The 12,430-nt window shown below is 34.9% G+C and overlaps 1 pseudogene across 1 annotated transcript; it reads right to left on the minus strand.

Moving 5' to 3' along the window:
- Positions 1-6,384: 6,384 nt before the first annotated feature.
- On the minus strand, positions 6,385-9,571 carry LOC147381069 (uncharacterized protein At5g01610-like; annotated as a pseudogene). Its single transcript, XR_015174792.1, has 5 exons — positions 9,302-9,571; positions 7,635-7,780; positions 7,385-7,511; positions 7,216-7,270; positions 6,385-6,701 (listed from the first exon to the last, which is right to left on the minus strand). The product of XR_015174792.1 is annotated as an uncharacterized protein At5g01610-like (transcript).
- Between the last annotated feature and the right edge of the window lie 2,859 nt (positions 9,572-12,430).

Raw genomic sequence — 12,430 nt, forward strand, 5'->3', positions numbered from 1 at the left:
CAAACTCATATTATCAGTCGATATGGGGTACCTTCTGAATTGATCTCTGATAACGGGTCACATTTCAAAGCTTGAATTTAATTCCCTGTGTTCAAAGTTCAAGATCCGACACCACAAATCATCACCCTACCGTCCCCAGACTAACGGAGCAGTTGAAGCAGCCAATAAAAATCTCAAGACAATCATCAGGAAGATGTGTCAATCTCATAGGGATTGGTCTGAAAAATTACCATTTGCGCTCTGGGCATACCGTACCTTGATACGATCTTCCACCGGAGCCACCCCTTATTCACTAGTGTACGGAAAGGAAGCTGTCTTGCCAGTTGAAATGGAAATCCCGTCCCTCAAAATTCTAATGGAAAGTCAGTTATCCGAAGCAGACTAGGTTCGTCACCGGTACGAAGAGTTGAACTTAATCGATGAAAAATGGCTTAAAGCATTGTACCACGTGCAAGCCTATCAGAGAAGAGTCGCTCGGGCATTTGATAAAAGGGTTAAAGTTCGCGACTTACAAGCTGGAGACCTCGTACTTAAAGAAAATCGAGCACCCATCTTCGATCCTAGAGGCAAATTCAAGCCCAATTGGGGAGGTCTTTTTATTGTCAAAGAGGTACTGCCTGGGAAAGCTGTCAAACTCCAAGATCACGATGGCATCAAATTACTAGAACTGACAAACCTTGACCAGATCAAGCGGTATTACATTTGAGGAGGCCATCTTCGGTCGAACCAATTTTCCTGTCACCCAATTAAATATCTCATTTCTCAGCCCCTTGCAGCCATTTCAAAAAAAAAAAAAAAAAAAAAACTTTCTTCTTTCTCAGCCCGTTCACCTAACCTAGGGGAGGGAAATGTTCAAACTACGTTTTGGTCTGATCCCAAAATTTTGGGGTACGTAGGCAACCTGAGAAGTTACTTCAGGCCCGACCAGTTCAAAAAATAAAATATATGTTCTCCCGTAAAGAAAAATTTTCAAAATGGGGAAGGAAAAGAAAACTATTTTAAAGGAATGCCACACAAGGGGCATTCGGGTTCTCGAGCCTCAAATCTCCTTTCTTTCTTAGCCTATTCCTAAGCCCACCTATGGAAGTCCTCCTAAGTACCGCATGAAAAGGTCGAGGAAAATAGCAAGCGTGATCAGACAGTAACCCCATAACTCCAAAAAAAAAAAAAAGATAGCCTGTTAGGTTGAAAACCGGAAAGGGCGGCTTAGGCAAAAATTAAGGCAAGCTCGCAAAGTTGAAAATCCGAAAGGACGACCTTGACAACAATCAGAGCAAAGAAAAAGAAATTTGTAAGCTCGCTAGATCGAAAACCTGAAAAGGCGATCTAGGCAAAAATCAGAGCATGCTCGCTAGATTGAAAACCTGAACAGGCAATCTAGGCAAAAGATAGAGCAATCAAAAGAAAATCTCTGTCGAATCAAGAATTTGAAAAGAAGAGCCGAGTCAGAGCATCAGAAATCTGAAATGACCAAGCTTCAATACCCAGTTTAAGACAGGCAAAGACTTAGAAGCCACATGTATCTCGTCTACGACTGATCTGGAAAAGTTTACTTTCCGAAGTGAACCAAAGGGGAAAGAACGTGATCTCCAAGATGAATATCAAAAGTGAATGTTTGTTCCCAACAGATGAGCTTGACTCATAATCTTCAATAAAATCGAAATTAAAAGTGAATCCTTATTGCACTTGTGGTAATCTAAGACTTCTAATTTTCATATTTAGGGGCACCTCTCCTTTTGTTTGGAAGCGTATTTATTTTCCCCTTACATTAGGGGCATGTCATTTCAAAATATGTCCAATTATCCCTAGTGTAATGTCCTATCAAACTAAGGGCATTTTTGTTCTTAAGCCTGATCAATTCCAGCCCTAAAGGATAAGGAAAATCTTAAATTAAAGTTTACCCTTTTGATAGCATTTTTTGAAAACCCTTGAGGTTCAAATGTTGACCTGACCATCTAAAAAAAAAAAAAAAAAATTATTCTTGTGGAGTGAGATTTTTACTCCAGTATTTTGCTCAGACCTGCCAAGATTCTTTCTCGGATTGCTCAGACACCGCCGAGGGTTTTCTCGGATTTTGCTCAGACCTACTCAGTTTGCTCAGATACCGCTGAGGGTTTTCTCAGATTTTGCTCAGATACCGCCGAGGGTTTTTTCAGATTTTGCTCAGACACCGCCGAGGGTTTTCTCGGATTTTTCTCAGACTTACTCAGATTTTGCTCAGATACCGCCGAGGGTTTTCTCGAATTTTGCTCAGACACCGTCGAGGATTTTCTCAGATTTTACTCAGACCTACTCAGATTTTGCTCAGATACTGCCGAGGGTTTTCTCGGATTTTTCTCAGACCTACTCAGATTTTGCTTAGATACCGCCGAGGGTTTTCTCGGATTTGCTCAGATGCCGCCGAGGGTCATCTCGGATTTTACTCAGACCTACTCAGATTTTGCTCAGACCTGCCGAGATTCTTTCTCGGATTTTGCTCAAATATCGCCGAGGGTCATCTCGGATTTTACTCAGATCTACTTATATTTTACTCAAACCTGCTCAGTTTATTCTTAGATTTTACTCAGTTTTATCTGATTTTTCTGCAAAAACATGTTGCACGGATTTTATGTTGACCTTACACAGTTTGCTATCCTCTCAGCATGAATGTGCAGAATGGAGATGCGCATTTTCAAAATCATCACTACACAATGGCACACACGTGCACCCACGTTGCATTTGCATTATTCAAGGAGAATTTTTTTCAAAATTCAAGGATCTGACATTTTTCGAAGGAGAAGTTATTCTCAAGGATCTGGACATTTTGACAAATTGCCGAATCAGGCTACAAAATGGACTGTCACTAGCTTTGGCATTCGGATGTCGCACTATCCACCACAATAGATTGGACATCTAGTTTGCTTCCACCCTCTGCCAAAGAGGGGCATCTGTAGACACCCCATTATTCCATCTGCCTAATTCGACAATTCGTCACCCGATTTTGGTGGATTCCTAATGATGAATATAAAAGAACTCGAAGGCTTGTGAGTACTGCTTGATTCCTTTTGTTTCAAGTTTCTTTTCATCTTCCCTACTCGTCACGACTTGACCTTGAAATTTACGCACGCTTAGGATCGCTACATCTTACACCTGACTTAGTAGCACGTACGCATGGGTTCGCTACACAGTTCGATAACTTAGAGACCTCGCTACGCTAGAAAAATATGGATTTGAGATTTAGAAATAAACACACAGGGACTGAAAGAAATCTCACGCAGAAATTTCTAAAAATCTGTAAAAATCACTAAAATGATGAAAATACCCTTCATAAATTTTTGATGTCCGAAAAGTCTCAAAAGTACGCCCATTGCACTCAGAACGTGATTTCGAGTCTAACGGGACTCAAATCGATGAAAACAGAGAAATTGGTAAAAATTTGTAAAAAATCATCAAAATAACGAAAATACCCCTCATAAATTTTGGATGTCCGAAAAGTCTCGAAAGTACCTCCATTACACTCAGAACATGATTTCGAGTCTAACGGAACCCAAATCGATGAAAACAAAGAAATTCAAGAAAAATCGTCAAAAATCGTAAAAATGACCAAAACGCCCCTTAACATCTAACTCTAACATAGAGACCTTGATCCCTAGGAAATAAAATTCAAATAAAAAAATTAAAACCAAAATAAAATTAAAATTGAAAATTAAAATAAAATCCAAAATCTAAAATTAATTTTAAAATTCAATACCAAAATAAAAATTACATTTTCAAGAAACCGATTATCAAAATCAAATATAAAATCAATTTAAAAATCACTCAACCAATTAAAATGCAAAATTGAATTAAAATTTTAAATCAATCAACCAAATCAACCAACCAAAAATGTAATTAACAAATTAAAATCCATTCGATCACATTTAAATCGAAATCCAATCAACCGACCAATTAAAAATTGAAATCAATTTAAATTACAAATTAAAACGCAAATTAATCAATCCGTTCAAAATTTAAATTAAAATTAAAACTCAAATTAAAAATTGAATCACCCAACCAATTAAAATGTAAAAATAAAATCGAACGATCAACCAATCAAAAATCAAAATCAAATCAACCAACAACCATATTATTCAAATTAAATTCTAATCGAAATTCAAAATTTAAAATCAAATACAAATTCAAATGTAATTTAAAACATCAAATTAAATTTCAAATCAAAAACATCGACTAAAAAAAAAAAAAATTTGAAATCAACTAATTGGAAACAAAATCAATTTATTAACCAATCACGACTCATTGGTGGAGAATTACCGTAGTACGAGTAGCGTAGGAACCCCCTCTCTCATTCTTTTAAAATAATAAATAAATAAATAAATAACAAAAAAAAAAACACGTTTTTCCTCTTCTTCCCCAACGCCTTCTTCTCCCCCACGTCTTCAACTCCTCCTTCTCCATCTTCTCCAACCACGTTTTGGACCACCCACACAACACCCACTTTCTTCCCCACTCCTTCTCCAACTCTCTCCATCACTCTCCACTCCATAACCTCCCTTCTCCAACTGTTGCCATGCCCCCACGTTGGACAGCAACCATGCTCCATCTCCTCTCACTCATTTATCCATAACAGCCCACATAGCTCTCTCTCTCTCTCTCACACACACACACACCCACGTTTCATAGAGAAACCATTATAAAAGAGGGGAAGGAGAACAAAAGGGAGGACGTTTTTTGAGAGGCAGCGGCAGCCATTAAAACGAAAAAAAAAACAGTAACCTTAAACCTGCAACTACAGCCCACATCTTTATAAGATAGCCGACTCTCCCTCACATTTTAGAGGACCCATTGCAGCCCCTTTGCTGCACAAAAAACCAGCAACTCTCCTTATCTTCATCAATAAACTCAGCTCCCCATCTCACCTCCTTCATCCCTTTGATCTCTCTCATTTCTCTCTCTGATATTTGATGATACAAACCATCATCAAACAAAAAAATTAGGGATTTTTTTTATGTATCTTTTTCTATGCTTTATTTATTCTTTTTGCATATCGGTAAAATTAGGGAACATGTTTAGACATCTCTTTTGTTTGATTTTTTTTTTCTTTCTTTTCTTATTTATTTTTACATATCAATAGGGTAGGACAATACATATTATATATATATATATATATTATTGTTGATTCCTTTGTATTTATTCTTTTTGCATATTAATAGGTTAGGAGTATTTTTTATGCCTTTGTTTTGTTTATTTATTTTTATTTTATATTCATTTATTCTCGATTTTATTTTTTAAATGCCTCCGAACTAATTCATTGATTTTTGGGGTATACGTGGCATTAATGACAATGTTCGAGTTTCCGAAATATTAGTGTATCAATTCACCCATATTTTTTTGATTAATAGATCGACTGAATCAATTCACGTATACCAAGTTGATGGACCGGCTCATTAATGTTGATTTTAATCGACTCAATGAAAATTAATGGAATACACTAAACATAAAAATAAAAAATCGATTTTCACAATAAAAATTGTGAGTCAACTCGCTGATTTTGGGGACATCGAAAATTTGAATTGATTTTATTTTCAAATTAAGCACGTGGGTTAAATCACTGATTTAATACACGTGGCGATTCCAAAAGAAAATTAAGATTCTTTGGATTAACAAATTGCGAGTCAACTCACTGATTTTAAGGGACATTGGGAGTTTGAATTGATTTTTTTTATAAACTGGGCATGTGGGTTAACTCATCGATTTAATATATGTGGCACTTCAAAAATTGAGTTTCTTTGATAAAAAATTGTGAGTCGACTCGTCAATTTTAATACACGTGGCATTTCAAAAATCGAGTTTCTTTGATAGGCATGTGGGTTAACTCACCGATTTAATACACGTGGTAATTCAAAAATCGAATTTATTTGATAAATGTCGTCAATGAGCCAATTCATTAATCTCATGTACGTGGCATTGAAAATCGATTTTCTATTATTCAAAGTATGATCGAATTGATCCATTAATTTTGGGTGCCATGTATGCCTCATTAAATCATGTAATTATTTTAACTGTAGGATTTATTTAGTAAACCCGATGCAATTTTATGATGATTGGACCCTAGCTTGACTTTTAGTCTTTGAATGTTGACCATATGATATTTTTGGATCACAGTAGAGACTGATCATCTTGATCAGGTGGATTCGGTGCCTAACACCTTCCGAAATCTGTAACCTGACCCCTTACCATCTCTCTGATCCATGGACCGACCCATATCCATTTGGAGTTAATTTTGGTTCCTAGACCTAAACTAGGTGGCGACTCCCCATTCTTTTAAAAATTTTCGAGATACGTAGATCGGACCCCTAATCCGCTATTTAGCGGGACGGCCACGGGGTCGAGGCGATTTCACACAAAAATAGAGATTTTTCCAACAGATCAATACCCATTTAAAAGAGACCCTCCTAAAACTTATCCACACACACTCCATCTTTTAGAACCTCATAAGCCTCTCTAGATATCAGCTAGCTTTCCTTTCTCCAGATACCCAATCACGGTGGTAAAGAAACGCAAGACAGATGAATCCTTGTACCCGACTTCACATACAGAAGGGATGAATACAGTTAGCTTCTTTGTCTCTTCATTGAACTCGTAGTTAGTGGCATCTTGAGGAAAGATGCCTACTGCCATGTCATATTCCTATAATAACTCCAGCAGTGGCTTTTGCAATTTCCCTGTAAAAACCAAATCTCCATTTCATTTAAAAGTTGAAGAATCCTATTCAGAGAAGAAGAAAAAAAAAGTTACATGTCAATGCCATCCTACTCGGAAACATGACTCACATTCTCAATTCAATTCCATTAAACTACCAAATCAGCATAAATAAAACTATTCAAGTAAAAGAACACCTAATCTCCATACCATCTCACAACTGTGTCATAAAGGCTAAAGTGCATTGAACTTGGTATTATATTGGCATGCCTTTAGTGTATTGTGGTTCAATTCGTGCAGCTATAGCATCTTATGACTTACAAGGAATTAATTTTAGTCAATGAATTACAAAGAAAAGGTCAACTTATTGTTAAACTTGCTATAATGTATTACTGGATTGCTTTACATGCTAGGAAAAGAAAAACAGACAGAACATTTGTAGTATTATGTTTCTACATGATGCATATATGGCAGTTGATATACATGTGAAGTAAATGAAGAAAATATTGGAAACTAACAAGGGATAGTGAAATTCACCTTTGAATTTATTAACCAGCCATCTGGTTCCTCCTTCTATGGTGTTTGACAATGACTAATCACATAGAAAAGATATTTTAGTATGTAAATAAAAACTTTATGTTTGATTAATAAAATACCAATTGCAGGGAGAAAGAAACCAAATAATTAAACCATGAAAGATGCCGACATGGACAATGGTAGCAGGAAGAGCAGCAAAATCGATCCCATAGGACATGGCAAATAAGGTGCTGAGGTATAGTGGTCCAGTACGCTTATAGGCATTGAGGTCAATGTTGAAGTTGGAATTGACGATACTAGAAAAGCAAAATGCAGCCATTTCAATCCCACAATAACACCATCAAAGTTGGGAAGGAACATAACACAACATAAATACAGAAAAATCTAAGACAAAACAAGTTTCAGTAGAAAAGAATTGCCTGAGCATCAGAGTTTGAACTAGAAGGGGACTGATCTGACCCAAATGAGGAAGTGTAGCTGGCTTGCCACGTTACATTTTGAACTGACCTAGTCTCAACTTTTCTATTCGGCTCTTTAAAGAGCTCCAGAGATGAGCACCAACCACCTAGAAAACACAATTACAAGAATTCCCAATTTTTTTAATTTTTAAAAATGAATTAGTTCTATAAAATGCAGATTATATGAACATAATCAAGGCAACTGCGGTCCATCTGTCAAACTTTGAGATATGCCAAACTGAGGAACATAACCAAGTGCTCCTAGTCTCATGGTTTGAGATAGTGAAATTAACTATATGATACTTGTGGGAGAAAGCTGAATAAAAAATATATACATCCATGAATAGAGCCTTTGCTAGAACAACTAGAAGATAAATCAAGAAAGACAAAAGGGAAACTAAATGCAAATATGCTACTCATTGAACTAAACAAAGCAACAGGTATACAAGCCCCCTCAGAGATAATCGCAGCAGCTTAAAATATATTATAAAAAATGAAAAAATAGGAAAGGAAGAACAAAAAGCACATATCTTCCAACTAACATCTACAATGCCAAAGCAATCAAATATTCGAAGAGTGATTCAGGTATCCTGTATGTTATATCCACTGTGTACAATTACCAATAGATATATATATATATACAAAGGGGGCAACAATAATTGTAAATTATATGAAGGAGGAACAATGTAGCAGCAAACATCTAAATATTTCATTTTTAACAAAGTTACAGCAAACATCTACTTTAAACGGGTGGTCGTCACAAAGGAAGGAAGAAAGGATGAATAAAAGTAAATAAAAGAAAAAGGCAAGCAATGCACACTTGATTCAGTATGATATTCAAATTAACAAAATTCAACTAACAGAACTATGATTTAGACTGGATTGAATGGAGGAATAAGATTCCTTCAACAGACCCCAAATTTTTTATACAAGGCTTTGATGAGGATGAGGATGAGATGACACTCCAAAATGTACTCAAATGGATTAATACACAAGCAAACTAGTTCAATATACACAATTGCAGCATAGTTTTTTGTTGACTAAATATCCAGGACCTACACATTTGAAAGACCCTTTAACCAAGCATGATTCGTCTGTCCATCCACTAACACTAAATAGAGCAGCAATTGCGAAATTGATCTTAGTTCCAAACAAGAGCAATAGAGAACCTTGTAATCCCATAAAATCCAAGTACAGCTATAAAAGCATTGATAAGGGAGAACCAAACAAACCAAACTCAGGTTGTACAAGCTATGAAAAATCTAAAATTTATTAAACCCACCAAGTTTCTGCATTAGAAACTCAATTCAAATAAATGTATTATTAAAGAAATTCAGTAAATTTTACACCATAAGCCAAGAGAAAAAAAAGAAGAAATTTATTCAGAAGACATCAATTCAACCATAATGAAAGAAAATCAAAATCAGGAAGAAAAATACAAACAATATAAACACTAACCCCCCCATTAAAAGAACACATTTGAAGGAAACCTCCAGAATAACATCAGAGATAATTTTGTTCCTTGTGATTCAAATGTAGCCTAAGAACGTGGTTTTTAACATAAATGCAAGCTAAACCAAACAAAAATGCCAATAGAACCAAACCAAACAAAGGACAGTTTGGGTTACCAATATTCTATAAACTTCTCCACATGCTGAGGCTTTTTGAACTCAACCCACAGACTCAACTGCACTTCCTTGCCCTTTGAGGTCTCATTCACTCCTGGTTTCCCTAACTTCTTTCTTGGCCAGAACATCAACCATGGATTTCCATCCTCTCCTTTAGGAATCAACAATGGAGACATCCAACCCTTACTGGAGACAATCAACAATGGGCCATGAGCCTTGACCAACAAAGCAGTGATACAAAACAGCTTTCAAAACAAAATTTGTCGATGATTCGTCATAATCGATACATAAAAAACAAAAATAAATAAAAATTTTTTTTTTTTTTTAAGGGTTTACCTTAGGGTTTTTTTTGGAGAGAAAGAGAGAGAGATGAGGACGAAGCCGAGTTGGATTTCTTCGAGGAGGTTCTATCTTCGTTTCCAGCAGAGGGAGGGATGACGAGTTGGGTTTCTGTCGAGCTGGGGTTCGGCTGAGCTCTTCGTTTCTTCGCAACGAGTTAGAGAGAGAGAGAGAGAGAGATGAGGAAGACGACGATGGGGGTTGTCGCAGATGTGAGTTTGAAGAAGACGAAGAAGACAAAGAGGAAGAGAGTTTTGGAAGAAGACGAAGAGGAAGAGAGTTTTGAAGAAATCAGAACTGTTTTTTGTTTTTTTTTACGGGGAGGCGTTTGCAAATAACGAATTTTCGTTAATTTATAATCGAATGGTTGATCTGGACCGTAGATGCTGTGCAAATCGAACGGCTGACATCGGGGGTCGCGATGGGGGTCGTAATGGGGGTTGTAGGAACGTCACCCATATATGGAAATGTTCAACACCCTACACTTTACCCTACGCTTTACCAAACGTGTTTTGTCCTACATGGGTTAGAAGTTTTGGAATGAGCTTATTTTTGGTGAGGATGATCTCTACGATTAGAAGATCCTCCTTACCAAAAATCAGCCCATTCCAAAATTTCTAGCCCTATGTTTTCAAGTTAAAAAATTGTGGACCGTCCATTTTTTGTAAACCATTTTTTATGGGATTAAAATTTTTAGAATGGGCTGATTTTTGGTGAGGATGATCTCCTCATCATAGAGATCATCCTCACCAAAAATCAGCCTATTCGAAAACTTCTAACCCATGTAGGACAAAACATGTTTGGTAAAGCGTAGGATGGTGAACGGGATCCATATATATATAGCATGAGTTTTCATTTATTAGAGCATTTTCAAATCGAGCATTTTTTATTTTTATATATCGTACTGGACGATTCCATTTTTTATGGTTGAAAAGAAGAGTCACAACAGGTTTTTCAAACCAGAGGGTTTGAAAAGTTCCTTTTTCTAACTTTGAATTTTCATCAAGATAATAATTTTCATAGATTGGACTATTTTTATAACAAACATTTTTAAAGTGAAAGTGGAATTCATCATTTTTATTTTTCCATTCACTCAGATCTCTTCCGTTTAATCTATTTTGTCTGGATCCTCGTTTTCTTTCAAACAAAAGGAAGGGGACGGGTCTTCTTGATAGATCTTTTTTTTTCTTGTTTAATCCCCTTCATTTCAAAAGTTATTTCTATTTTTACATCATTTTTTCCCCATTATTTCATTCTTGAGGTTTATTAGTAAAATATATTAATTTATGATGTATATTTTATTTTATATGTAATTTTAATATATTAGGTTGAGATGGATCAGAATTTATCCAAAAAATCTTAATTTCTTGTAATCAAAATTAATCAAATCCAAAATATACAGATATGGGTAGCGCTCAACAAAATATTGATTTCTTGTATGTAAATCAATCAAATCCAAAATTAACACTCGTTTGAACAACTTCGATAGTTGTTTACAAAAACGATTAGGCTCATATAAAATCCTAAACCCAAAAAATTGAAATCTAGCACACAAAAAATAAAATAAAATTAATAAAATTAAAATTAAAGAAAGGGAGCGAGCTTCTATTGACACTCCAACTTTTACCTATTTTGAATCATTTGCTTATTTTCTTTATTTTCAATTAGGGTGTAACAAATAAAAGTTGGGTTGCCAATAGCAGCTCTTTTATTATTACACCTCAATTTCTTATAACACTTGGTCAAACAATTTCAATAGTTGTTTACAATTATGATTAGGCTCAGATAAAATCCTAAATTAAAAACAATAAAAATGTAGCAAAAAAAAAAGAGACAGAGAGCTTTTATTGGCACAATTCAAATTATCATCTTAACATTATAACACTTGTTCAAACAATTTCAATAGTTGTTTACAATTATGATTAAGGTCATATAAAATCCTTAACCAAAAACAATAAAAATGAAGCAAAAAAAAAAAGAGATAGAGAACTTTTATTAGCACAATTCAAATTATCATATCAACATTATAACACTTATTCAAACAATTTCAATAGTCGTTTACAATTATGATTAGGCTCATATAAAATCCTAAACCCAAAAAATAGAAGTCTAGTAAAAAAAAAAGATAGAGAACTTCTATTAACACCCCAACTTTTACTTGTTTTCAACCTTTCACTAATTTTCTTTATTTTTAATTGGGGTGATAAATAAAAGTTGGGGTGCAAATAACAATGCTCTTATTATTACACAACAATTTCTTGCATTGTTTATCACACCCCAATTGAATATTAAAACACTCTTGAAACATTATTAAGGTTTGATTTAAATTATCATCTCAACATTATAATGCTTGTTCAAACAATTTCAATAGTTATTTACAAATACTACTTAGGCTCACATAAAATCTTAAACCCAAAAATGTAAAAATCTAACCAAAAAAATAAACAGAGAGAGTTTCTATTGTGTAATAACTAAAAATTGGGGTTTCAATAACTACTCTCTTATTTTAAGCCTAATGAAGCCCAAGAAAATGTTAAGTTTGGAAAAAAAAAATATTTTCCTCCATTAAAACATACTCTTGGAACATTATCAAGATTAGTCAAAATTATCATCTCAACATTCCAAAACATTATAGCACTCATTCAAACAATTTCAATAGTTGTTTACAAATACAATTCGGCTCATATAAAATTCTAAACCCAAAAAGAGAGAGAGACAGTGAGAGAGAGAGAGAGAGAGACACACACACACACACACACAAAGCTTCTATTGTGTAATAATTAAAAGTCG

This window comes from Akebia trifoliata, unplaced genomic scaffold (genome assembly GCF_017979445.1).
Source record: "Akebia trifoliata isolate Shusen 1 unplaced genomic scaffold, ASM1797944v1 Contig00782, whole genome shotgun sequence".
In the NCBI taxonomy this organism is placed as follows: domain Eukaryota; kingdom Viridiplantae; phylum Streptophyta; class Magnoliopsida; order Ranunculales; family Lardizabalaceae; genus Akebia; species Akebia trifoliata.